At 38.3% G+C, this 25046-nt stretch overlaps 1 long non-coding RNA gene across 1 annotated transcript in view; it reads right to left on the bottom strand.

The window, feature by feature from the left end:
* Positions 1 to 15274: 15274 nt before the first annotated feature.
* The window catches only part of LOC111812604, a 24854-nt gene continuing 15082 nt past the window's right edge, over positions 15275 to 25046 (bottom strand). Inside the window, exon 4 of the long non-coding RNA XR_002818069.1 lies at positions 15275 to 15309. This is a non-coding gene — a long non-coding RNA (uncharacterized LOC111812604). The remainder of the gene's footprint in view (positions 15310 to 25046) is intronic.

Below are 25046 nucleotides of genomic sequence, written 5' to 3'. Positions count from 1 at the left end.
AAAAAAAAAAAAGAGAAATTAGTAGTATAACTATCTTAACCATTATATATTCCTTTTCCCTTCTGTCTTTTCTCTTCTCCCCCACCCCAATTTCTCTGTCCTTTTGAAGTTTCTTCCCATTTCACAACAGTTATTGTACATCTTGGATCTTATTTACTCTTTTTCAGCTTCTCACACTAGGGACACAATATGATGTTTATACACGTGAGTTTGATTTATTTCACTTATGAGTATGGTCTCAAGTTGCATCCATTTACCTATAAAAGTCTCAAGTTGATCTTTCTTTATGGTTGAGTAGTACTCCATTGTATAAAAATACATTATTTTATCCATTCCTTGCTTAATGTATATCTGGGTTGTTTCCAAGATCTAGCTATTACAAACTGTGCTGTTATAAACATGAGTGCACATATATTGCTGTGGTATGATGTTTTTAATTCTTCTGAGAAGATACTCAGAAGGGGAATAGCTGGGTCAAATGGGATCTCTAATCCTAGTTATTTACTTTTTTTCCTTTCTGTATTTAGGATAGGGTCTACAGGGTTTATAGGGCCTCACTATGTAGATCAGAGTCATAGTGGTTCCCCTATTTTCAGCCTCCCAAGTGCTGAGATTACAGGTGCATGCCACTGCACCCAGTCTCATTCACCATCTCAGTGTGCCCTGGCGGCAGGGCTGGCATGGCAGACTAGGGATCAAACCCTGGCAACTGTGCTCTGCCTAAGCCAGCACTTTAGTCCACTGAGCTATCAGGCTGGCCCTTCTAATCCTAGTTTTTTGAGGAATCTCCACACTGATTTCCACAGTGGTTGTACCAATCTACACTTCCACTGACAGTGGAGAAGTGTTCATTTGCCCCACAACACTGCCAGCTGGCTATAATTTTCCCCATTTTGTGGTTGTCTTTCCACTCTGTTGGTGACTTCTTTTGCTGTGCAAAAGCCTTTTAATAAGTTTAGATCTCATTTGTTTATTCTTTGTAATGTTTCCTGTGCATTCTGGGTTTTGTTCATGAAGTCTTTGCCTACACCTATGTCTTCAAGATATCTACCTATTTTCTCTTCCAGGAGAGTTAGTGCTTCTGTTTTAATATTTTGATATTTTATTCCTTTTGACTATAGTTTAGTGCATGGTGATAGACATGGGCCTAGTTTTAGTCTTCGGCATGTGGAAAGCCAGTTTTTCCAGCACCACTTATCTTTACTGCAGTGTATATTTTGGGCCCTTTCTCAAAGATAAAGTGAATGAGTGTGTTTGGAGTTGTGTCTACATCTTTTATTCTGTTCCATTGATCCTCAGGTCTGTTTCTTGGGAGAGGGACAATACCATGTTGATTTTATCATGGTAGCTTTGCAGTATAATTTCAAGTACAGAATTGTTATGCCCCTTGATTATTTGCCTTTGATGCCCAGAATTGCTTTTGCTATTTTTTCTCTTAGTTCCTAGTGAATTTTAGGAGCATTATTTCTAATTCTGTGAAGTATGCTAATGATATTATGATAAGAATTCCATTAAATCTGTATAACAATTTTGAGGACATGGCCATTTTTACTCTGTTGATTTTTCATATCCATGGGCAGGGATATCTTTCAATTTTCTGACATCCTCTTTGATCTCTTTTTTTTTCAAGTTACTATAATTTTCAGTATATAGATCTTTTACTTTCTTTGTTAGATTGATTCCTAAATATTTCATTTTTGTGAATGCTATTGTAAAGGGTGTTGTTTCCCTAATTTCTCTCTATATTTGTTGTTTATGTACAGAAATACTATTGATTTTAGAGTGTTGACTGTATCCTGCTATGCTACTGAATTGGCTTATTAAATCTACAAATCTCTTGGTGGAGTTTTGGGGGTTTTGTATGTAAAGTATCATGTTATCTGCAAATAACAATAATTTAACTTCTTCTTTCCCATACTTTTTCCTTTTATTTCTTTCTTTTGTCTTAATTGCTCTGGCTAGTGTTTCCAGAACTATATTTAAAAAGACATGGACATCCTGATCTTGTTCCTGATTTTAGAGTGATGGCTTTCAGTTTTTGACCATTTAGTGTGATGTTGTCTGTTGATTTGTCTTAAATGGCTTTTATCAGGTTGAAATAAAGATCATCTAGTCCAATTTTCTGTATGAGTGTAATCATGAATGGGTGCTGGACTTTGTTAAATGCTTTTTCTATTGAGATGATCATATGACTTTTGTCTTTGACTGCTAATATTGTGTATTACATTTATTGATTTATGTATGTTGAACTGTCCCTGAATCTCTGGGATGAGTTCTACCTGGTCATGGTATATAATCTTCTTGATGATTTGCTGTATTCTGTTCAGCAGTACCTTATGAAGGTTTTCCTAGGGGATATATATTCTTCAGGGATGTCTTCTAGATACAGGTGGTTCTTTATATCTATCCCAGGAACTCATTTTCCCAATTTGTAAAGGATGCAAAGTTACTATTTGGCTCAGAGCCCAGGCCTTTGGTACTGGACTGTGGTGATGATTAGGACCCCATACAATCACAGTGCTATTATACAAGGGAGAAAAAACTGGTCAAAACATGTATGACATCCTGGCTAAAGTAGAACAGTTAGTAATAACAATAGTTTCAAGTATAGTTTAACTACTGACAAATTATGGTGACTATTAACCTGACATTGTTTAACTACAGAAGCAAATTCTAAAGTTATATAACAAAACCAAGCATATACCATGTATTTGCCTGTAGTGTTTTCCTCTTAGTGGAGTGATTTTATACTTTGTGGGGCCAGTCCTAGCCCAGGTCCGGTGAGTGTGTGGAGAGCTTCCTGCTACCCTGCGCTGGCGGGACCAGTCCCAGCCCAGGCACAGCGTGGGCTGGACCCTCTCCCACCCCCTCGGGCCGCCCCCCATCACTCCGCAGTACCTCCCCCACCCCTCCCGCCGAGTAGGAATTTCTGCCAACTTCCAGGAACCCCCAGACCCAGTCCTAGCCCAGGTCCGCAGCGGGAAGGAGCTGAGCACAGCAGCCAGACCTAAGCCAGACGCAGCTGGATAAGTCCAAACTCTGTAGAGCTCCACCTGAACTTCAGTACGTGTGAAGGTTATAACTACAGCAAAGATCTACAACAAAGGGCAGAGGACAGTGCTACACAAAATGATGAGAAGGAACAAAATGCAACCTCAGAATCCAAGCCCACCCGTAACGAGTGCAGAGGACACTAACACAGAACAAATTGGAAATCACACAGCTGAAAGCAATGAATCAACAGCTTCTGAAATAAAACAGCTGCAGAAAGATATAGAAGACCTCAGATTGGAAATGAAAAAAGAAATCCCTGAATTAATAACATCTGCACTAAAGAATCAAATATACTTTGTGGGGTGGATGGGGAGTTAATATGAGTAATGCTCAAGATAAAGTGATAGTCAAATATAGTAGAATCAAGAGTGGAGGTCCAAGGATTTGGGGCAACTGGAGGATATAGCAGGGAAAGAATGAAAGAGAAAGTGAAGGAATAATCAGAATGGGAAGAAGCAATGTTAATTACTTGAAAGTACAAATTCAAGAGATAGTTGAGGAAAGAAAGCTGATCAGTAGAAGAAAATAAGAGAGGTAAGAAACCTAAATAGTAGGGTGAGGGAGATAGCTCAGTGGCCTAAGCACCTGCCTGGCAAGCACAAGGTCCTGAGTTCAACCCCCAGTATTAAAAAAAAAAAGGAAAAAAGAAACTTAAATAGTGAAGAAAAGAGGGAAGAAAGAAAAGAAAGAAAAAGAAAAAAAGAGAGCAAATAAAAAAGGAGAAAACAAAAATAATCATAAAATATAAAACAAAATGATGAAATCCAATCAGACAGGAAAAGAATAACCAATCAGACAAACAAGGGAGAATAAAAGTAGGAAAATAGCTCTGGTGATTACACTTCTGTGATACTGTCCATGTTATCTCCCAGAAATGTGCTGTGTACTCCAGTCAGGTTTGCCATGGGAACTGTACTGGCTGTGGAGCTGATGTTGGCTTCTGGGTATGGGGCGAAGACTCGTCTTCCACTGGGGCTTTACTTCAGGCATTTCCATATTGCTGGTCTTGCAGACTGCTCCACTGGCCAAAGGTGTATGTGCACCCTGCACTTGGGGGCCACCTGACCTGGTGTCTCAGGAGTTGTCCTACCCATCAAAGGCACTTGCCTTTTCAAACTGAAGTTTATCAAACTAAAAACATTCCTTTATATAGTGCATTGAGTTTTATAATAAACAGGCACTGAATTCCATCAAATGTTTTGTTCTGTGTCTGTGATGATAATTTGGTTTCTATAATTTATTCAATTAAAATAATATACCCCATTAACTCATTTGGAGGCACATAATCTGCCTTGCACTCCTGAAATTTGGTAAATTTTGTTAAGGGAATTTGTATTAACATTCAGGAAAAATAATGCTCTACAATTTTCTTTCCATGCAATGTGTTTGATTGGCTTAGGTATATTGGTAATAATGGTTCCATAATACATTTAGAAATGGCTTCTGATGAGAAAGATCCAACATGGGTAATTAGAGGAAGTGGTGCATTAAACGTACTTAGAGAAGCACTAAAAATGGAAGAAGAAATCATATCCAGAAACAGAAAAATCAGTGATTCATCTATACTAAAGGAACACTGGCAGATAATAAGAGCTAAATGTCAGAAAAATTATTTCACATCTTCCTCTTCCCAAATTAAGGTAGTTGATTCTTATAACAGAGATAAGAAACTGAAGTTAATCAAGACCAAAGAACAGTTAATAAAAAAGGTGAGCTCAATGAAACTGACACCCCTCACTAATCGCAGGCAGATTGGTAAACAGCATACAGCATTCAGGTGGGAACTGGGGTGGCTGCCTGCAGACAGACTACAATTAAAACAGAAGGAAACTGTGTGGATGCACAGACTTTAAAGGCATACCAGCCCTGTGGGGATTCCTTATGAGTTCTCTTGCCAGAGTGACTGTTCTGGGTTCTCAGTGAGTTGTTTTGCTTTGTTTCTCTATTCTCTCTTTCTTCCTTATTACTTTTCTTCAATTTTTATTTCTATATCAATATTTTTTAACTTGTTTTTCTACTTTTCATTTTCAAGTCCCTACACACACATTCTGCTCTTTCTTCTCTTTTCTCTTATTAATAACCCCAGTTCCCACCTGAATGCTGTATGCTGTTTACTGTTCTGCCTGCGAGTGGTGAGGGGTGTCAGTTTCTTTCAGCTCACCTTTTATATTAACTGTTCTTTGGTCTTCATTAACTTCAGTTTCTTATCTCTGTTATAAGAATCAACTACCTCAATTTGGGAAAAGGAGGATGTGAAATAATTTTTCTGACATTCTCACATACTTGCAAGCTTCAACAACCAGTGGTGCATGCATGACTGTCCCATTATTACAGCTAGCTAAGTTATTTAGAAATATTATAGGCAGTCATATAGGGCTGGCCTTCAAGAGGTTAGTGTAGAAGATAACTGTGGTGAGGGCCACATTTGTTGAAGGCCAGGCTTCAGGAGAAAGAGAAATGACCAAATCACATACTTCCTCTAGGGAGGAACAGCAGTGATTGATGTTATAAATAGGTATCAATTATCTTGGTGGGGAAGACCAAAACCTTCCTAGCCCATTCCTTCTGGAAAAGTCCTTGTTCAGTCCATGTATGTTTTCTGTGTGGCTAACTTTCTCATGTGATCGTCATTTAACCAATATTACCTCAGTGACTATATTTGTAATCTTATTGCTTGATGATAGATTGTGCCACATCATATCCATCTTGTAATATTATATTGAATCAATATTATCTAAGCAACTATACTTGTAATCCTATTAGTTAACTATAGCTTTATCCCACCTCATATCTGCCTCACCTTATAGTTTTACTCTATAAAATTCTCTTGATAAGCAGGGTCCCCAAGCTACCCACTCAGGACTCTCTTCTGTTCTTCTTAGAAATTTTCTCTTAATAGGTACTTCCAACTCTTAACCTCCAGTTTTCCTAGAATTCATTCTTTGATTTTAGAGAACATCAACTTGGCATTATTAGACAGTGAGCAAGTTGGGCATTATATTTCCCTTATAGTATTTGGATTATTTGGAGGTCCTATATCATCCCACCATCATATACCCTATTTCACCATTGGACTGCTTCTACTATTGGTGGGACAAACAGATGTAATCACTTTTATCATTGTTTCTACTAAAATTAGTTGAAAAAGTCTATAGATGGACTGAATTTAGTTACTTGAATCTGAATAATTACTGCCCAAATACAAATATTAATTAATAGCATTCATACCAATTAAATTATAAAATGATCAAATTTATTTTTGAGTAATTTGTGCCAGTGGTATTTCTTCTAGTTTCTCAATAATTAATTCTCTAAATTTTAACATGGAAATCTTATACATATCCCATGGCTAGTGTACATAATATTCCTTTGCAACTGCCATACCACATATTAGCTTTATTACAAACTTTTATTATACCATTTTAATATTTTCCTTAAGGAATTATAATATGATGATATAGTGGATTGACAACTGGTGGTAAACTTGTAACACCTAGCTGAACTGAACCAGCATGGTACTGGGAGTGGAAGACACACTTGAGGATTGTTGTCAACCACATAAAAAGGAGAGGTAGAAGAGGGGCTGTTGGTTCTACTGAAAGAGCTTTTCATATGGGTTTCCTGATATGAATTTGGCTATTCTCACAGTCAGAGACACTTGAAATCTTGTTGTCACTGAAAATGGCCACGATTCACTTTGGTGGGCTCTGGTGCTTACTTTGAATGTTGATTCTTGGCTCCAGAAAGGAAGATGGTGCACTGTTCAATCCCCTAGAGAAACACATTACTGGATTTCCTGACAGCTATTATCATTAGAGGAGCTTGGCCCTCATTGTTGCTGGAAATGGCTGTTGTACTTTTGGGGGGATCTCTGGTCCTTACTTTGAACATCACTTCCTGGCTCCAGTGCAGATTTCTCAGCCTATTGGCACAGATCCTTCCTCCCACTGGCACAGACTTCCTAGCTTCTACTACTGACCTTTGGGCCTTCTCAGTGCAGTTCTGTGAAATAGACTTGCATGAGAATTGTTTTGGGCTCTAGGCCTCCAGCTGGACTTGGAGTGGTGGTAGGTATTGTTATGTGCTCTATGTCTTCAGATCGACTCATGCAAGACACTGCCATGGGGTCCAGGCTGTCAGTTGGGATTCCTTGGGTCTTTAGTGTATGGACAGATTTTATGCAAACAGTCCTATAAATAATGTGTTCTGTATAAATTATTTCCCTTGCAAATCCTGACTACAACAGATAACATCTGGTCTGCTAAATCAATGCCTTTCTTTGCATTACTATAATCAAAGACTCCCTCAGAGGCAGTACAAGCAGCCCACTGGAACAGTCAGGTATGTACCACCAGTTGTAGTTCAAGCTCCAGGAACAATTGAATTCAAATCAGAGCAACAAGATACAAATTATGAAGGATTTCTTTTTTTGCTCTGAATGCCTTCAGGGCAGGTTTGGCTGGCTTGAGTTGTGGAGATCAAACCACAGCAACCTGGCCTGACTGCTTTGTTGGAGCAGCCACTTAAAGAACTGAGCTAAGGGGTAGGCCCCATACAAGATACAAATTACAGACCCATCATGAATGTTTTTAACTTTTGTCCTCCCTATCCTATTCTTTTTGTTCTTCCTTCTTTTACCTATCCCCTTGTTGTAGGTAGTTGCTGCAGCTGGAAATCAATCACATGTTTGGGGCTAAGAAAAAGTGGGCTGGAGAACACAGGGAGCTCCTCAAGCTAAGTAAACAAGCTGTTACATCTCGCAAACTGGTTGCTAGGCAGAGAGAGGTTAAAATTAATATCAACCTCGTGAGTGTATAAATAAATATCCTACAGTTCTTGGGTGGTTCCTTTCCTCCCATCAGGGGAGAGGGTTCCACCTGACCTCAGCTTTTGTCTTTTGTCTTTATTTCTTCATCTCTTCATCCTCTCACCATGTGCTATAACCTGTGTGTTGTGTTTTTACTTTTCTGTCACCCTAACACCTTTTTCTGTTTGTGCCTTTGTAGGTACAACTTGCTGTGATCTTCAATAAATGTAGCAGATGCTACTTACTATTGGGTGTACACTTGGCAAGTCTTTCCTCATTGCACACAAGAGCCTGGACTATCTCAGCCCATTCCATGGTAAGAGTGTGGCATAAAGTTTCTCAATAGGAGTTCTATTTGTATTTTGTGTGTGTCATTTCTTTACTATTCAGGACCATCCACCACAATATAGAGCATTTAATACTGTGAGCCTTCTCTGCTAAATGGATAACTCTCCCCAGTCTTTAAGTCAACCTGATCTATACACCCTGGTACTGTCAAACATCTCTTGGGGATTCATTTGATGTCAAGACATAGTTAAAAGGGCTGAGAAATCAGAGCCACATTGCTTGAGATAATATATATTGTGATACTAAGCCAAGCTTAGTGGAACTACTTGATCCATGTACATTTCCATTTCCTTATCAGTAAAATCAGACTGGTAATTTTACACATTTAGTTGTGATAATTAGATTAGTTGATCTCTGTAAAGTTCTTAGAAAGTATTGGTATATATTAAGTGATAACTATTATCAAATATTATCCCACAGATTCTATTATCTCGGTAAGTTTGTATATGCAAGTGTAGGAATCCGTTGGTCTCGCTGGTATCAGTTCCACCTGGGGAGAAATGGCAGCAGGAATGAGAAAAGATAGATGAGACGACAAAAGCTGGGCTAGGTGGTCACTCGTCTGCCTGATAGGCAAGACTAACTCAACCACACAACAAAACCTGTGTTTATTTATGCTTTTGCAAAGTTAGTGACACATGAAACAAGGTTTCCTAGGGACTAACAGCTGACCTTAACCAGACAGGATGTTTATCTCAGGACTGAGGTAGCTTGTTTGCTTTAGGCACTGAGGCCTAATCCTGCCTACACACATTTGATCAATTCCCTTGCTTCTGCAGCTCCCAACATGCAAGATAATAATTTTGAAATATTAACATTTTTTGACTTATTAGTTCACTTATTCACTATCCCTCCCTTTAAGCAGCTTGACAGCTTTGAGCTCAGTATTTTAGGGGAAGGATGAACCAGATTGAAAAAAAGAAGTTTTCCTGGACTTCTTTTCTGAATTTGATAGACTCCAAAATGATAGGCCCCATAGCCTGGTTCATAGAGGATCAGAAAAGCAGTAAAAATCCACCCAAATATGATCAGTCTAAGACAAAAGAATTATTATAGCCACTAAGTTACGCATAAATATTATAGACAGTCAGACAGGGCTAGGACCTTGAGAAAGTCAATACAAAAGATGAAAACACATTACAGCAGTGACCTAAGGCACATCTGTTGGAAGCCAAGCCTCAAGATAAAGACAAAATATCCAGGCCTACATGCCTCCCCAAGGGATAAGATAATTGGTAACACCTAGTCCAATCTAGATAGACATCAGCCACCTCAGTGGGTGACCAAGACCCTGGGACCCATACCTTCCTAAAACTTTTTCTTTCTTTGTATATTTGCTAAATGACTTACTTTACCTTTGGCTCAGTATTACCTAAGCAGCTATACTTGTAATCTTACTGGTCATAACTTTGACCCACAGTGTACCCACCTTGTGATTTTGTTCTACAGAACTTCTGTGAAATGGGCTCACTAGCAACCCAATCAGGACCTCACCTATCTCTCAGGAGCTGTATCTCTTCTCCTCCATAAATACTGTATTTCCTAATCTTAACCTCTACTGTTCCTTGGAATTCATCCTTTGATTTTGGGAAACTATATTATTGGAAGTACTATATCAGAGAGGTCTGGACCCTGAGTCTTGGTGTAATAAAAGGATACCAATGCAGCACAAATGGGGCTGTGGGGCACTCCTCCTCTATCTCCCAAGACCTCAAAGCCAATCCTCTTTTCACTGTCATGAAAGAGGCAGAAATAAAAATAACAAAGACCCAGGAAATTTCCAAAGCTCCTAGCCACAGCACATGCATATCAGATATAGTAACCTCACCTACAGTAAAATTTTCTACACTTGAAATTCATCAAAGTCTTATACATAGGGACTTCATGTTGTGCATGTGACTATAATAGTGAATTATGGGAAAGTCATGTGAACCAGATAACCCAGTGATGACTCAGAACCCTAGAGTTCATTTTGTCAGTCACATCCAGAGAGATCCAATAAGACATGCCCTAGGTAGGCATACATCTTTTAAATCCAAAAGCCGGACATATTTTCCCCACAACTCCAGAACCATTTATTTCCCCATTCATACCCCTTTATTGTTCAGCTGGTGCAAACCTGCTCACTATGACCATACTTTCCCCCATTAACTTCAATAAATGTAGCTGCTTTTCTGTTTTTTCAGTACTGGGGATTGAACTTGGGACCTTGCTCTTGCAAGGCAGGCATTTATGCCTCTGAGCTATCTCCCTGGTCCCCTTGCCTTTTCTTTGACCACAGACATCTACCTGTAACATTTTTGTTCAAAATACACAAGAACCTGTAATCTATATCTTAGAAGCCCATCAGGCACTACACCAATACTAGAGGAAAACTGATTGGAGATGAGCAATTCATCAGGCTTTAAATAACATTGTTTATTACTTCAGCAAGGCAGTGAAGGAGAAGACTTATGCACATGCCCCATGTGTGATGTGGAATTACAGAGAGAGCATACCACCATACTTGAAGGAAGAGGCACTCAGGAATGAAGGCATCTCAGTGGCGAATAGTACGGATCAGTGACTGAGGGCCAGACAGGATGATGGGCATCTTAGAAGATTCCTGTATGAACAGATATTATTCAGGACTACATGGGTATGAATAATTTCTCTTTGCCCTTTCCTTGGTAACATAGCAACCACCCCACTCAATACTTACTTCAAAATTAAACTCAAAGTAGGAAACTAAACAGACTGATACCTGATGTCATTACCCTCCAGTGAAAGAAGACTTCGAAAAGAAAATAAGATGAATTATAGAAAAATATATTTGTTTCTTGCACAGCTGTGTCATGGACACACATTCATACTTGTAGATGTTTATGAGAAGACTAGTTTATGGGAGAAAGGAGACCCCTCACCTTCAACTGTGTTCAATGAATAGATCAGATTGTGGACTAGGAAAGCGCAGTGAAAGTGAGACTATTTCTCTTCTTCCAAGCATACGTTACAGCCTAATGAGCAGGCACGTACACCAAGGGCAAATGTAGCAAGCCCTTGAACTCCTAGCATGTTGATCCCTTCCCCCAGTTTCTCATGCACAGAGTATCTTTTCTGTCACCACCTATACCATTATCTTATTCCTTCTGCAAACATTTTGTGGGCTTAAAGGCAAATGATTAAACTACAGGTGGGTAACTTCTTCCTACCAGTACTTTTTCAATCAGAGTTAGCATAGCGAAGCTATACTTTATCTACCTCTTGTGTTTTAATGGCCCTTTCAGATGCCTGACCTCAGTCATGTCTGGAGGTAAGTGGGCATTTTTGTCTACTACCAGTATTCCACTGAGAGTTAAAGACTTTATTCTCAAAAATAAACCACTTTAAATTTCTATTTCTTACAGTTTGTATTATTCTCTTTGAGTTTTTAAAGTGTATATTACATTTTAGATCTAAAATGTCCACCAAAAATCCTTGTGTGTGGAAGGCAACTGGATCGTGGGAAATGCTGAAGCTAACTTGCTCTTAGGAGATGGGCTTGGTTGGAGGTACATCACTGGGGGGTGACCTCGAAGGGCAAGTTCTTGTCCCTGGCTCCTTTTTTCCTTCTCTGTTTCCTGGCTGCCATCCTGCTTTTGCCTTGGGACCAGTGAGCATGGACTGAAAGTATGAGGCAAACACACCTCTCCATGTAAACTGTGGCTGCCAGGTGTGGTGTCTTAGCGATGAGAACAGTGACTGGCACAGTATTTGTTGATGTATTGTTTTTTATTCTTGTATTTCATTTTTAGCAGATTTATCTAAGTTGAATCTGACTCTCTGCTTTACTAGTTTTTCTCCTAAAAGCATGAAAGTTTTATCTTTATTATTTTCTCCTTTAACTTTCCTCTGTGTTGTGTTCTAATTTCTTTGAAAATTAATTTTACTTCTTTAATTAACAAATTTATATAAATTAAATTCTGATTTAAAGTGGATAATGCTTGATGGGGTTTAAAATTTTATATGGAATTAAAATACATAACAGTGATGTAAAAGTTGGGAAGAGAATAGAATAAAGGATGTGTAGTGTTCTATGATCCTCCACTTCTCTAGGAGAAAGGTAAAAGTGCAAACAAATGTTAATTTTTGGCAACTCAAGGATGTATACTATAATTTATGAAATAATACTAAAAGAAGAAAAAATAAAAAATAAGTAAAGTATTAAAAAGAAAACAAAAAAAGTACTAAGTGGGATAAATAGAAGTAATATCATATGGTAGATTTAACTGAAATATATCAGTACATAAATTTATCATCTATTTATTTTTGTCTTTTTGAGAAAGGGTCTTGTCAGGCCTTGAACTCCCTTTGGCAGCCCAGGCTGGTCTTGAACTCATAATGATCCTCTTGCCTCAGCCTCCTGAGTGTTAGGATTACAGGTATATGCCACCATGCCCAGCATCAGTAAACAAATTTAGATATCAAGATCCTTTTGAATTTTTATTTTTTATTCATACATGTTTGCAGTATTTCTGTAGAATTAATGTCATGCTCAGTAGGTGAGGCCATTACCAGCAGCCACAGTGGGAAATCACAGAAAAACAAAGTCATGTTCATCAGCATTGCCCTTCTCAAGAGAAATGTGACCACATTCCCATCTGCCCTGTCTGTCCAGACAAGCACAACCACACTCTACCCCTTGCTCCTCAGTGTAGCAAACTCATCCCATCTCCTTTAAGTTCTTTGTGCTACCCTCAATTCCTGCTGATTGTGCTCTCCCAATTCAGTCCACTCACAGAAAGAGCAAAGAAGCAGCCATGGTTGCTTATACAACACTTTCTCAGATGGTCTCTCTCCCCCTACACCTTTAACAATGATTACATTTCTTGTGGGGACCTAGGTTTTTAGAAGAATAAAGGAAATAAAATCCAACTAACTATATGTTCTTTACATGAAACACTTAAAAGTAAAGGATACAGAAAAGTTGCAAGTAAAAGAATGGAAAAAGGTAGGCCCTTTCCCCCCAAAAGAACAATTCTTTTTCCCTCTAAAAAAATGTGATATAGCTATCATTCTCTGTAGTAAAATTGAGGCAATACATGTTATTAGAGATAAAGAAAGTAACCCCACATTAATGTAACCCATAATTTATCAGAATTAATCATTGTAAATATGTATAACAATACAGCTTCAAAATATGGGGAAACACTGAAAAACTTCAGAACTACACAATCATAATGAAATAGTTCAAACCTCTTCTGTAATTGATAAGACAAATCAGATAAATTATCAGTAACACTATAAATGATTTGGGCAGCCAAATTACATGTGTCAGCAAGGCAAATTACATTAGAGTAGTAACAAACAACCCTAAAATCTTTACATTTCTTAGCAAAAATATTTAAATCAAAATTTCTAGAAAGCCAGGGACTATCTGTAAAGAAAATATTTTTAAAAATGTTTTATCTTCAATGGAGAAAAAAAAAATTGAGACACCCAAAATAAAACTGTCTGGTGAATTTAATTCTCAGATATATTTGTTCCTTATAGCCAGGGACAAGTCTGATCCAGGAGCTTCAGATCTGAGTTTTAGGCAGTTCAGTGCTTTGAATCAATTAAGAGGAGATTTAATCAAGATTCTTAAAGTTGAGGGTCAACTCTCATGTGACAATATCTCAAACTTACAGAGTTTTCCCTGCTCAAACAGAATCTACTCTTCCTCATTAGTGTGAGAGTAGGTGTGGAATTCCATTAGTGACTTCTAATGCTAGTCCTAAGAATCCAAAATATTATGCCCTGGGAAGATCTTTAGGTCACAGGGGAGGAGCACCACTTGGGATTTTTCCATGAATTCTTTCAGACTTATCTGGCCACACATTTAGGCTGCTTCTTTGCAAACTGTATATGTATAAAAAAAATACTCAAGATTTTTCACCTTCACATAATTTCCATAGCATATCTTCTTCGGGGCAAGTTATTTTCCCTTTTTCTTTTTGTAGTTGTCATTATAGGAATTTTTAAATTTTTTTCATGTATATGGTCCAAGGTCTCATCATGCAGCTCAGATTCAGGGATCCTCCTGTTTTAGCCTCCCCAGCTTGGGGATTACAGGGCGCACCACTAAGCCTGGCCTCAGTGGCCAGCTCAGTGCGCCTGGTGTGGGGCTGGCAGGCATGTGTTACTAGGGATCAAACCCTGCTCCTTGTACTCACCTAGGCACGTGCTTAGACCACTGAGGTGTCTCTGTGGCCCTCACAGTGGGATTTTTTTGCTATAAAGTTATATCTATTGTCTTTATTTGCTGTCAATAAATGATATTTGGTTTATTTGTAGTGTGTTTCATTAATTTCAGATAGAAAAAGTCTATAATTAGATTATAGCCATCTTGGAGGGGGCATTATATCCTACAGTAAATGCAATTTTAGGGGAGATATTTGGAAAAACTGGCTTAACATTGAGATTCTGGTTCTTTTCTTTTTCTTAAAGGCCTCTGGGACCTCAATTTCCATGCTCCAGAGAACTGCTTCTCTCTGGAGGTTAAGGACTCCTAGCAAAAATGTTCTGCTTAGCAAGAGCCTTTTCTCAGTATCCAATTATTTCCCTTGAAAGGCATTCTGCCGGTTCTTAAGACCTGTAAAGTATATATAGTACATACATTTATATCAATTTCACTCATTTCCATGTGCATAGAGAAAGAACCTAAGGACATACACCAAATGCTTAAGAGTGATAATCCCAAGGAAATGGAACAAGTATGTCTATCTCATGTATTACTTTAACTTGAAATTTAAACATTTTTTCAAGATAAATATTCATTTTGTAACTATGTTAGCATCAAAATTTAAAAAGATTTAAAAGAGTTGTAATTGTATAATCTGCATGCATAGTTTTCTATCTGAATAGAAGAAAAAGGACACTATTACTGTCACAAACCATATTAAGTTATCCTGTTAGCCATTCTTTGTCTTATCTCTCTTTAAAACTCTTAGAGTTTATGTTCCTTCTTAACAAGAGAATGCAGTATGCCATAACAGTCAAGTCTTATTCTTTTATTAAGTTCTTCAAACTACATACCTTTCTTTCTTTTCTCCATTTATTCCTTTTCTCTCCTCTCTTTTTCTTTTTCCCTTTGGTAATATCTAAAAGTTTTAAGAAGAATTGGAAATCTTAGCTCTATGATTAAACATTTTATTGATTACAGACTTTAAGCAATTAATATAATTAGGACTGAAGTTGTAATTAACTTTATTAAGGCTGGTTGGAAAAATCGTATATCCATAACAGATAAAACTGTTTAGTTATAGCTATAGTATGGCTTGACTTTCCCCTCCAAAGGGCATGGTAAAATCTAGTCACCACTGTGCTAGTACTGGAAAGTTAAGTCTCTGCCCGCAGGAAAGGATTAACACTAGCATTACAGGAATGGTTAACTAACTTGGCAGTAGCTTTGTTGCAAAAGCAGGCTCTCTCACACTGTGCTCTCACCATGTGCTGCCTTCTGCCATGCATGCCTTAGTAAGAAGGCCCTCACCAGGTGCTAGCACCTTGATATTGGGCTCTCTAGCCTCCAGAACTGAAAGACATCAGTTTTCAAAATAAATTACCCAAGGGGTTGGGAGATGACTCAGTGGCATAAGTGCCTGCTTGGTCAAGCATAAGGTCCTGAGTTCAATCCCTGGTACTGCTAAATAAATAAACAGAATTATCCAATATGAGGTATTGTATTTTAGCAATAGAAAATAAACTAAGAAAACTTATACCCAGTATTATAAATTATATAGTAGTTAGGAATCCATCTAGAGAGTGCTTTGTGGATCCACTAAAATCTAACCTCTAGTTAATCTAGAGTGTGAGGCTTATTACAGAAACTGTTACAATTATTAAATACTTTATTGGGAAATATATAAAATATGAAATGAGCATATTATTTTTACTTTAAAGAAAAAAAATAGGACCAGCTAGATAGCTCAGGGGATTAAAGTGCCTGCTTAGGCAGAGCACAGGGGCTGGATTTGATCCCTGGCATGTCATGCCAAGCCTGCCCCCAGAGGCACGCTGAGATGTGAATTAGACTGGGCATGGTGGCAGGCAACTGTAATCCCAGCACTCAGGAGACTGAAAAAAGGAGGATCACTACAAGTCCAATCTGTGTAGTGACACCCTCTGAATCCTGTACTAAATACATAAAAAAGAGAAAATAATAAAAATAATCCAAAATTTCAAAACAAAATAGGACAGTAACAATGGTTAATACAGTGCATATTGTTATCTTTTAAGTAATTACTCAGAGCACAAGATATCAGTGTTTAATTGTCCAAAAAAAAATTTTTTTTTTAAAGTGGATGGCTCAGTGGAATAAGTGCTTCCCTGGCAAGCGCAAGGGCCTGAGTTCAATCCCTGGTTCCGCCAAAAAAAGTTAAAAATAAATAAATAAATAAATAAATAAATAAATAAATGTGATCCTTCTGTCTCAGCTTCCCCAGTGCTGGGATTACAGGTGTGTGCTACACCCAGTGCCTTGGGTTCTGGGGCCAGCACAGAGTGTGGTACTAGCGATTGAACCCAGTAAGTGCTTAGACTATGGAGCTATCTTGCCAGCCTCTGTCCAACAATATTAGCAGTCATCTTTCTTTTCAATGAACTAAGAGAAATTAGTAGTATAACTATCTTAACTACCTTGTGTTTCTTTTTTCTTATCCCTTTCTTCTTTTCTCCGCCCTCCCATCCACTTTCTCTTTCCTTTTGAAGTTTCTTCCCATTTCACAATAATCATTGTACATTTTGGATCTTACTTTTTCAGCTTGTCACACTAGGGACACAATATGATGTTTATACATGTGAGTCTGATTTATTTCACTTATGAGTATGGTCTCAAGTTGCATCCATTTACCTATCAGTCTCAAATTTATCCTTCTTTATGGTTGAGTAGTACTCCATTGTATCAAAACACATTATTTTTATCCAGTCCTTAATTTATATTTTGGTTATTTCCAAAATCTAGCTATTACAAACTGAATGCTGCTATAAACATGAGTGTACATATATTGCTGTGGTATGATGTTTTTAATTCTTCTGGGAAGACACCCAGAAGGGGAATAGCTAGGTCAAATGGAACCTCCAATCTAAGTTTTTTGCGGTATCTCCACACTGATTTCCACATGGCTGCACCAGTCTACACTCCCATCAAAAGTTGAGAAGTGTTCCTTTTCTCCACAGCCTCTCCAGCATTTGTTATTGGTTGATTTCTTGATGATAGCCATTCTTTCTGGGGTGAAGTAGAATCTCAGTGTTGTTTTAATTTACATCTCCTGTGACCAGTGATGTTGAACATTTTTTCATATATTTATTTTCTTTTTTTATCTGAGAAGTGCATACTTTTCTGAGATGAACATTTCTGGGTAGGGTCCTCAAATTTGGGAGGTCTGATTTTTTTTTTTGTTTGCTTGTTTGTTTTAGTTCTTTATATGTTCTTAATAATAATCCTTTGCCTGGGAAACACTGGCAAAATTTTTTTCCCACATTGTGGGTTGTCTCTTCACTCTGTTGGTGGTTTTTCTTGCTGTGTAAGAGCTTTTTAATAAGGTGAGATTCCCATTATTCTTTGTGATAGTTCCTATGTGATTGGGGTTTTATTCATAAAGTCTTTGCCACCAATGTCTTTAAGAGTTTTACCTGTTCTATCTTACAGCAGATTTAGTATTTCTGTTTTAATATTTAAATCTTTGATCTATTTCAAATTTAGTTTCATGCATGGTGATAGACATGAGCCTAGTTTTAATCTTTGGCATGTGCAAAACTAGTTTTTCCAGGACCAGAGACTATCTTTCTTCCAGTGAATATGTTTGACACCTTTGTCAAAGATAAGATAGCTGACTACATATGTCTGGAGTTGTTTCTGCATCTTTTAATCTGTTCCACTGATCTTTGGGTCTTTGGTTTTGGATATTTTTTTAAAAAACCACAGTAGGTTTAAGTGTAATTTCAAGTCAGGGACTGTGATGCCCCCCTCCTTGCCTTTGTTGCCTAGAACTGCCTTTGCTATTGTAGATCTCTTCTGGTTCCAAATGAATTTTAGGATTGTTTTCTCTAATTCTGTGAGGTATGCTATTGTAATTTTGTGCATTAAATCTGTATAACCATTTTGGAAGTTTGGCCATTTTCACTATATTGGTTCTTTCTATTTAAGAGTAAGGAATACCTTTCCATTTTCTGATATTCACTTCAACTTCCTGTGTCAGAGTACTAGTATTCAATGTAGAGGTCTTTTACATCTTTTTTAAAATTTCTTTTTGTGGAACCAGGTATTGAACTCAAGACCTTTGCACTTGCCAGGGAAGTGCTTATTCTACTGAGCCATCTCTCCGGCCATTACATCCTTTATTTGTGTGGTTTGTTTTGCTTTTGGTGCTATTGTAAAAAGTGTTGCTTCCTTCATTTCTCTCTCAGTGAATTTGTTATTTGTGTACAGAAGGGCTTTTGATTTTTGAGTGTTGACTTTGTATCCAGCTATACCACTGAACTTGTTTATTAAATCTAGAAGTTGTTTGGAGGCATTTTTAGGGTCTTCTTGTACTCTACCTAGAGTATAATGTGATCTACAAATAATGATATTTTAACTTCTTTCTTTCCTATCATTATTTCTTTCTTTTACCTAATTGCTCTGGCTAAAGATTCCAGGAGTATGTTTAGTAAGAGTGGAGACAGCACATATCCTTGTCTTGTTCCTGATTTTAGAGTGAAGGCTTTCAGTTTTTTTCTTTAATATGATGTTGGCTATTGGTTTGTCATAGATGACTTTTATCAAATTGAGATAAAGACCATTTATTCCAATTTTATGTATGGTTTTTACTGTTGTCTTAGTTATTTTTCTGTCATTGCTTGGACAAAATGCCCACCCAAAATTAAGGAAGAAGGGCTTATTTAGATCACAGATAGTGGAGTTTTCAGTCCATATTTGGCTAGTTCCAAGGCAGAATGTCAAATAGCAGAGGATAGCAGTTTATGGAGATGGAAAACAGCAAAGAGCAAAGGCGAAAGGGAGGAGCTGTGGCAGCAGTGGCAGCAGTGGCAGAGGCAAGCCTCTCTCCTCTCCTTATATTGCCTTTAGGCTACCCATAGCACTCACACCCATAATTCCAGTAGTACTCAGACCTATAATCCCAGCTTTGGATCATGAATTAATCACAAATTCTGGAGCCATGTTCCAGTAACTATGTGAGGTTTTTTTGGTGGGGACAACTACACACAAAACATAACCACCATGAATAGGTGCTGAACTTCGTCAAATGCTTTTTATGAATCTATTGAGAAAATTATGTGATTTTTGTCTTTGGTTCTGTTAATATGGCATATTACATTTATTGATTTATGCATGTTGTACCATTCTTGCATTCCTAGGATGAATTCAACTTGGCCATGTTGTGTAATCTTCTTGATGATTTGCTATATTCTGTTTGTATCTTATTGAGGATTTCTGCATCTATGTTCCTTAGGGAGATTGACCTGTATTTCCCTTTCTTAGTTGGGTCCTTCTTCGGTTTTGGTATCAGGGTAATGCTTGCTTTTAGAAACACATTTGGGATTATTGTTTCCCTTTCAATACTATTCAGGAGTTTAAGAAGTAGTGGTGTTAGGCCTTCTCTAAATTTCCTGTAGAATTCAGCAGTGAAACCTTTAAGGTCTGGGTTTTTCTTTCTTTTTTTTTTTTTTCAAAGTTTTATTGACAAACAGATAGCAATGAGACAGTTTCAAATCAAATCGGAAGGACAGTTTCAACAAATAATACACTGCATATATTCTTCTTAGTGGTTAATTGCTGTACAAGATGCGGACTTGTGACTGGGTTTTTCTTTGTTGGTAGTTTATTTATTAATTTGGCACAGAGTCTCACTGCACAGCTCAGACTCATAGTGATCCTCCTGTGCACCGCTATACCTGGTTTTGGTGCTGACACAGTGCACCCGAGGTTTCAGGGCTGGCATGGCATGTGGTTCTGGGGATTGAATCCAGGTTCTTGTGCTTGCCAGAGAGGTGCTGAGACTTCAGATCTATCTCCCCAGCCCTGTTGGTAGATTTTTAATTACATCTTTAATATTGGTTTATTTAGGATTTTTCTATCTTATTGATTCAGCTTTGGAAATTCATATGTATCTAGGAAACTGTCCATTTCTTCCACATTTTCCAACATATTAAAATGTTTTCATTTTATTAGAAGTTTTCAAAGTAGGTATGCATGGTCTGAATTTATGTAGGATCTGTTGTGATTTTACCATTTTCATTCCTAATTGTGTGGACTTGAGTCTTTCCTTGTGGTTTCTTTTGCTGTTGATTTCCAATTTCATTGTACTATGGTCTGATAATATACATGGGATATTTTCAGTTCCTTTGCATTTACTACATACTTAAGCATGTAGTATGGGCTAATATATAGTCCATTTTGAGAATGTACCATGTACAGCTGAGAAGAATGTGTATTCTGATTCTGTGAGGTGGAACACTTTGTAGACTTCTACCATGTCCATTTCTTCAAAAGTTTGGTTCAGTTCTAATATTTTGTTGTTGATTTTTTGTCTAGTTTATTTTTTTTTTTTGGTGAAAGTGGGGTATTGAGATCCCCCAGTACAACTGTATTATTAGTGCTTATTTAATTTTTCATGTCCATTAATATTTGTTTTATATATTTGTACTAGTATTTATTGCATATATATTTGATTGTTATCTCATCTTCTTGGATTATTCCCATTACAAGGATGTAATGACCTTCTTTATCTCTCTTAGCCAGTGCTTGGCTTGAAATTTACTTTGTCTGCAGATAGAATAGCTACCTCTGCCTTTTTTTCTGGGTTCTGTTCATGTGCAGTATTGTTTTTCATCCTTTTACTTTTACTCTATGAATTTATTTTTTAATTAAATGTGTTTCTTGTGTGCAGCATATTGTTGGATCTTGCTTCTTGGTCCATTCTGCCAGTCTTTTTCTTTTGATTGAATTGACATCATTAACATTGATGATTATAACTGGTATGTATTGACATCCTTGTCATGTTATTTTCTTGTTGTTGGCCCCCTCTTTTTTTCACTTCTGGTACATTTGTCTTGCATGGTAGATTCCTTCTGTTGGGGTTCATGGAGATGTAGTCCTTGCTATCTCTTTCTAGAATGTCCTTCAAAACATTTTAGAGTGCTGATTTGGTGGTCATAAACTGTGTCCTATGTTCTTTGTCATGGAAGTTTCTTATTTTTTCATTGGTTATTTTTTTTAATGTATTTAACACACAGACTACTGGGTCTCACTACACAGATCAAACTTGTACTGATCCTCCTGTTTACAGCCTCCCAAGCACTGGAATTACAGGCGCATGCCACCATGTCTAGGTTCAGTGGATGTCTCAGTGTGCCTAGGGGTGGGGCTGGCACAGTGCACCAGGGATCGAACCCCAGTCCCTGCACCTGCCTAAGCACGCACTCTTCATTTGTTCTGAAAGATAGTTTTGCAAGTTACATCAACCTGGGTTGAAGGTTTTCTTTTCTTTTTTTTTTAAGATTTATTTATTTGGTACAGGGTCTCACTACACAGCTCAGACCCACAGTGATCCTACTGTCTCAGTCTCCCCAACACTAGAATTATAGGAGTATGCTACCACACCCTGATTTCAGCGGCCTGCACAGCCCCAGGCCGGCACAACATGTGGAACTGGGGATCGAACCCAGGTCCTTGCACTTGCCAGGCAGGTGCTTAAGACTGCTATTTCCCCAGCCAAAGGTTGTTTTCTTTTAGAACTTGAAATACTTCAAGTTCTCCTTGACTTCAGAGTTTGTCCTGAGAAGTCAGCTGTGATTCTGATAAACTTTCCTTTATACATGATTTTTTCTTTTCCTAAAAGCTTTTAATATTCTATTCTTGTGTTGAATTTCTGGAATCTTGTAGTTTGTGGAGTTTTGGAAGGAAACAAAACAATACAGGACACATTTTATAAGATTATTTTATAATGAATCACCCAAAGACTCATATACAAAATGTGCAGGAAATCTGTCCACATATGAAAGACCAAAGAATCCAGATAAGGCCCTGAATCCTAATATCCTGCATGAATCTAGATGAAAACCTAAGGCTCATAACAATGCCTCCCACAAATCCAACTGGAGACCTACAGCCCACAATTCTCATGCAAGCCTGTCTCACAGATCTGTGATGGGAAGGTCCAAAGGTAAGTGACAGAAGCTAGAAATTCTGTGACAGTGGGATGAAGGATCTGTGCTAGCAGGTTGAGGGAACTGAACTAGATGGAGCCAAGAAGCAATCTCAAACTAAGCACCAGAGTTTCTTTGAAAGGTAGTACAGCCATCCTCAGCAACAGTGAAGTCCTGGGCTCCTCCAATGAGGAGGAAAGCCAAGTTCCCATCAGGAAAGCCATTATGACAAGCTTCTCCAAAAGACTTGAGCTGTGCACCATCTTCCCCTCTGGAGCCAGGAAGCAATGCTTGGTGAGGATCAGAGCTCCTCAAGGTGAACCATAGCCATCCTCAGAAATGAGGTCCTGAGCAAGTACCCTTCCAAGAGAACAGCCAAGTTCATATCAGGAAAGCCAGCATGACAAGGTCCTCCAGTAGAATAGCCTAAGAGAACCAGAAGCTTCCAACAGCTCTGCAATAGCTTCTCTAGTTTCCCTAACAGGCTCCTTCCTTGTTCTTCTTCAGTTCTGCCTCTTATGGTGGCAACAATCCTCCCACAAGGCCCTCAGGTGGACCTCTCACACCCAGAATCACACTAGTTCAGTTCAGCTGGGTGTAAAAAGTTCATTACCAGTTGGCAATGCACCACAAATCTTGACAATGATATGCTTGGCTGTAGATTTTTTCTTTTCTTTTTCCTTTTTTTATCATGACTAACTGAAGTTGCAAAAGTCTTATTATCAAATACCTTTTCTCTAACAGAGAAGTTATCTGACACGACATTTGTGAAGAAGTTTTTTTTTAGTATTATTTGTGCTGTCTCCTGTTTTTTATTGAGGCCTATCAATCTTAACATACTATTTTCTTTTCTTCCTTCCTTTCTTTCTTTCTTTCTTTCTTTCTTTCTTTCTTTCTTTCTTTTTTTTGGTGGAACTGGGGATTAGAACTCAGACCCTTGCACTTGCCACGGAAGCGCTTATTCCACTGAGCCATCTCCCCGGCCCTTAACCTTACTATTTTCTGACTCACTTAGCAGCTGCTGTATAGATTTCTCATGTTCTCTTGATACTTTTAAGATTTCATGATCACTATCCATAAGCCTGTCTTCCATATCTGAGATTCTGGCCTCACATTTGGAAAACTGGCGCAGAAGACTAGAGGAAAAGACAGAAGGAAAAGATAAAAAGAAAAACAGAACAGAACCACAGCCACAAAGAGGCTAGAAACTATATTTACACTCATATAAAAACAAGATCAAACAATGAAGGAGAAAAACCAAAACCTAAAACAAAACTACAGCAACAAAAAGGGGACATACACATACAGAGAGAGAGAGAGAGAGAGAGAGAGAGAGAGAGAGAGAGAGAGAGAAACAGACTTCAAGATATATCTCTGCTATCACTGATAGACAGTGTGTGGAGACAGAATCCTGACCCATGCTAATCTATCTGTTTTAGTTACTTTTCTCTCATTGCTGGGAAAAAATATCTGACATCTAAAATTAAAGAAGGAAAGGTTTATTTAGCTCACAGTTAGTGGAGGTTTCAGTCCATATTTGGCTGGCTCCAAGACAGAGTGGCACATGGTAGAGAGCAGTAGTTCAGGTGGACAACAAAAAGGGAGGGGTAGCAGCAACAACAGCAACAAAGAACAAGTCTGCCTCCCTTACGTTGCATTAAGGCTATGCACCTCAGCCAGGTGTAGCATTCACACTCATAATCCCAGCAGCATTTACACCCTTAATCCCAGCAACATTTACACCCACAATTCCAGCACTGGACCATGAATTAATCACAAACTCTAGAAGTCCACCCCATAACTACATGAAGCTTTGAGGGGACAATTAGACACAAGCCATAACACTATCCCAGCAAACAGCAGTAGCTTTTAAGCAGGGTGGTGGATAATTTCATCAAGCCTACATGTTCTGGATGAGACCACACTCATCTGCCCTGCAGCCATCGGCATACATACCACAGTGTGAGCCCAGCTGGGATCCACTAGATGAAACCAGCATCAGCTCTGAGTTCTGAGCTCAGCTGGCCTCTCCAAGATGGCTGTTGGCCAAATGCTCTCTTATGCAGGATGACTGAGCCCTCAGCACTCCCTGCCAGCTAGTGCAGTCATTCAGGTCTGCCACTCCCCTCAACTGTTGTGTCTGTATGTGGATGCCTGAGGGGACACCAACAGACACCATGTGTCCACAGGTTTGAGTTGCTCCTCGCAGCTGTGATTCCCTTCTCAGGGAGAATTCACTGCTGGGATACCTCCTTTTTGTTGAAGTTTCTCTTTTCACTGCCTCTGGGGGGAAGAAGGCTTCAATTCAGGCTTTAGATCCTTCCTGGGTGCAGGGGACCCACCACCTTCCCTCTTGTCTTCCTTCATATGGCTATATTCCAGCATCTGGATGGCAACTCTCAGGCTCTTTTTCTGCTACTTACCATTCTGTCATCTTGATGCTCCCTCTGAAGCATTTTAATAAAAAAATAGAAATGTATTACCCTGCCACCACATTCCATACAACTGAAATCCATGTTTTTTCTTAACTGAAAAGTCCTCATATGTCTGAAAATTTCAGTTTCTTGATCTTATAGCTAATGTTCTGCACCTATCTTAGAAAACTTGTGGTCACTGTTCTTTTTTAAATATTCTTTCCAATTTGCTCTTCTTTTCTTCCTGGACTCCAGTTACACTGTAGACCTCTTCA

The sequence above is a fragment of the Octodon degus genome, unplaced genomic scaffold, assembly GCF_000260255.1.
Source record: "Octodon degus isolate 3935 unplaced genomic scaffold, OctDeg1.0 scaffold00131, whole genome shotgun sequence".
Taxonomy (NCBI): Eukaryota; Metazoa; Chordata; class Mammalia; order Rodentia; family Octodontidae; genus Octodon; species Octodon degus.
This window is presented reverse-complemented; position numbering and strand designations above follow the sequence as displayed.